Source organism: Dipteris shenzhenensis, chromosome 33 (genome assembly GCF_047967505.1).
Source record: "Dipteris shenzhenensis isolate YYH24624 ecotype China chromosome 33, Dip_SZ_1.0, whole genome shotgun sequence".
Lineage (NCBI taxonomy): Eukaryota > Viridiplantae > Streptophyta > Polypodiopsida > Gleicheniales > Dipteridaceae > Dipteris > Dipteris shenzhenensis.
Window position 1 is genome coordinate 18,161,348 of NC_141628.1, and position 3,860 is coordinate 18,165,207.

A 3,860-nucleotide genomic window follows, 5' to 3' on the forward strand; every position below is an offset into this window, starting at 1 on the left:
CGGCCAATGGTCTAGGTATGGATCCATCGACATACTCCCATTTGTCCTGAAGCACAAGAATGGTCTCCATTCGGTATTTCCATGTACCGTAATTGGAGTTGTCTAACTTAGCAGATGCCTCCAGATTGAGGTTGCTAGTCGACATGGTGCAAACAATGTACTCAAAAAGTGTCCTGGAAAACTCTGTATGAATCAACTGCAAATACACGGAAGATGCCAAGTGAAATCTCTGTACCGTCGGTGAAGATAGAACTGCAGTAAATAAGATCTGACCTGTGTTACAAGGCTTGTGGCAATGATGCCGGGAATAGCCAAGAGGCTTTACAAGGCTGAAAATGATGTGCACGATGCCGTGAGATAGCCAAATAGGCTTTACAATGGTGGCATGTGTGTGTGAAATCAAGTGCTATCTGCCCACTGAATCAATCTGCAATGCCTCTGAACTCTGAAGTCTGCTCACTGAACTGATGAACGTAAGGTTTCAGGTAATGCAATGATGTGAAATCGGATGTGAGCGTATGGACTGACTCCGAGTAGGTACTAGTCGGGAATTTCGGGCATGGCTTAGATTGGCAACTTGGGGAATTCAAAGCGTCCCCTCTATGGCGATCTAGTCTACTCTGATCTAGATCTAAACCAACCGTCGATCGATGAAAGAGCAGCAAATAATTCCTTTTCCTTTGTTCTTTTTAAGTGCTGGGTCAGATGCGTCAATGTAGAGGCAAATGTGCGTGAAGGAAGTGGTTTTGTCGGCGAAGCTCAAATGTGAGTGTAACTTGCGCTGAAATGTGCGTGTGATGTAACGAGCGCGTAGAGCACAAAAAATCGAGCGACTTTCCTTTTTGGAGCACCCTCAAATTCTTCTTGGATCAAGAGATATGACTTGATCTAGGTGGAGGGGCAAAAGGAGTGCAAATGGTGCTCAATGATGATGTGTCACTGTGAGTCACATGCAGTGATGATGTGGCACTGTGCTTAGCAAGAGGTGTGCCAGTGAAGCTCTGTGCTGAGGTGGCAGTGCTGAGGTGTCACTGATGACGTGGCAATGATGACGTGGCACAAATGACGTGGCAGATGACGTGGCAGTGATGACGTGGCAGCTGACGTGGCAGTGATGATGTGGCAGCTGACGTGGCAGAGGTGACGTGGCAAAGATGACGTGTCAGCTGACGTGGCAGAGGTGACGTGGCAGCTGACGTGGCAAAGATGACGTGTCAGCTGACGTGGCAGCTGACGTGGCAGAGGTGACGTGTCAGCTGACGTGGCAGAGGTGACGTGTCAGCTGATGTGGCAGAGGTGACGTGGCACTTCCGGGTACCTGATGACGTGGCAATTAGAGATAAGGGTTGCCACGTGGCAAAACGCTATCTGCCACGTGTCAAAACGCGAGGCACCGGAATCTACCCAAGATTCTGACGGAATCTTGGAGATTCCGTCGTCTTCTCCGTTGATGGAGGCGGCCGGGCACTGATCGTTAAGGTGTCGGAGGTCGTCCGTTGGCTGGCTGAGTGTGTGGGCGAACCGTTGTAGGAGGCGGGCGTGGAAGGAGCCTTTCTCCTCTTGCCTCGTCTCCAAGCCCTTCGCCACCTCCAACTCCTTCGTCGTTGAGGCAAATCAGTCGTTGAGTCGCTAGCTTCGTGGCGAGAGAGTCGTTGAGTCGCTCTGTGTTTGGAGCTTTGGGCTCTCGTCAGTCGAGGTCGTCTGGAGAGAGACTGTCTTGCAGGAGTCGTTCGTTGTCGCTATTTGCTTCTATCACTGGAGTTGCAACGTTTGGAGATGGATGTCGTTGGAGCAGCGCCAGTTGATGTTGTCCCATTCGTTGACGCTCAGGATGAGGAAGCGACTAAGGCAGCAAGCAGAAGGCTATGAGTCGGAGCCGTTGATGGGCTGGGCAAGAGAGTCTGCCATAGCTTGGGAGCTACAGCACGTAGGACGTCCGTCTGTGTGCTGGGAGCCAGTCCATCGAGTCGGATGCAGCGGCGCTGGAACTAGAGCATTGAAGAATGCTATGGAGAGAATGGATTATTGCAGGAAAGCGGTAAAGCTTGGCGTAGGCAGTTCTGGTGGCTGAAGCAAGGGTCGACTACTTGCTGTACTCTTTTTGCGTGTAGGTGCCAGCTCCGACGGACAACCGATATGGTCATTTGGTGAGGATGTGCCGACTGGCCTTAGAGATCACAGTGAAGGCGCCTTAGAAGTCGCAGTGAAGGCGCATCCAGCTGAGTCTCTAGCATGGAGTCGAGCTTTGCTAGTTGAAGCTTGTCTGCTGCTACAGGTCGCCTGGGCACTGATGAAGGGCTAGCCTTAGTCTTGGAGTTATAGGTTGCTTGCTAGTCCTCTCGAACTAGAAGTACCTTCAACCCTCAATATCTCTTAAGGAACCTCATAGATCCTCCATAGATCATAGAAATGAGAACTCTTTCACATTGAGTCAATGAAACCACATGAGGATTCTCTCTCACTCAAACCTTTCAAATCTCTCCTCACATGGATCCTCACAAAGAAACTACTCAAGGGAAGGAACTAAAATCTCTCAAGAATGAACTCAAAGAAAGAAGAATGGACGGAAATTTCTTCTCAATGACGGAAATTTCTCTCAACGGAAGTGAAGGGAAAGATCTCACAATCACTCAAGAGAACTCTCAATCTCACAATCTCTCTCACACTCTCAAGAATCTCAATGTCTCAACGGAAGACAAGGGAGCTCTGATACCATGACAAAATATGAAGAGGGGAGAGGAGAAGAGTGGAGATGAGGAGAGAGGGCACAGCTAGAGAGCACACCACAAATGACTAACTGTACACTAGAATTATTTGAAAAAATAGAATATATACAAACCCTTTTAGGGTTAGGGTTAGGGGAGCTAACCCTTTCCTTTATAGCACTCTATAAGGTTAGTGCTATGCACATATGATCACGTGATGGTGCTATGCACACATGATCACATGATGTTGAGCGTGAACTCTCAACAAAGCTCTGCTCATGGAATGCCTGAGTTGGGCTTCAAAATCCTGTCACATCCCACAGGGATATAAAGGAGAAGTAGTTACTTTCGGTAGTTCGATAGGATTGAAGAAGGACCGCCCACAATGTTTTTCCAAATGGCCTAAACCTAGACGACTACCCCAAGAAGTTGGTGCTTCACTTCGCCATCCCTCCCTTGCCTCGGCCTCCCCAGACCCACCAACCTCAACAGCTACATATGATTAAACCAGCAGAGAGAGAGACAGAGAGGGTGCAGGGGGGGTGGCAGCGAGCAGTGAGGCAGAGGCGGAGGAGCAGTTGGGCTGAGCGGAGCGCGGCGAGGAGAAAGGGGGGCAGGTTAGTAATTTAATTGGATTAATTTAAAGAGATTAAGGGTTAAACTTAGGCTAAACTTTTGATTAGATTACCCATTATTTTTTCAGCAAATCTTGCAAACCGATTAAGTTTTCTAGATTGAATGCAATGTTTGAGTGCAGAGACAATTGAAACACAAAATTACAAACCTGATGAATCCTGTGGAAATCCAATGCTTGAATGCGTAGATAATAAAATTTTTAGATTCTCAAACCCATTAGACCCATTAGACCCATTTGCATGTATATATATGTGCGTGCGTGCATGCATGTGTGTGTGTTGTGTGTGTGTGTGTGTGTGTGTACATATATATATATATATATATATATATATATATATAATATATATATATATATATATATACACATATATATATAATATATATATATATATATATACATATATATGTATATTATATATATATATGTATGTATGTATGTATATATGTATGTATATATATATACATACATATATATACATATATATATATACATACATATATATACATACATATATATAT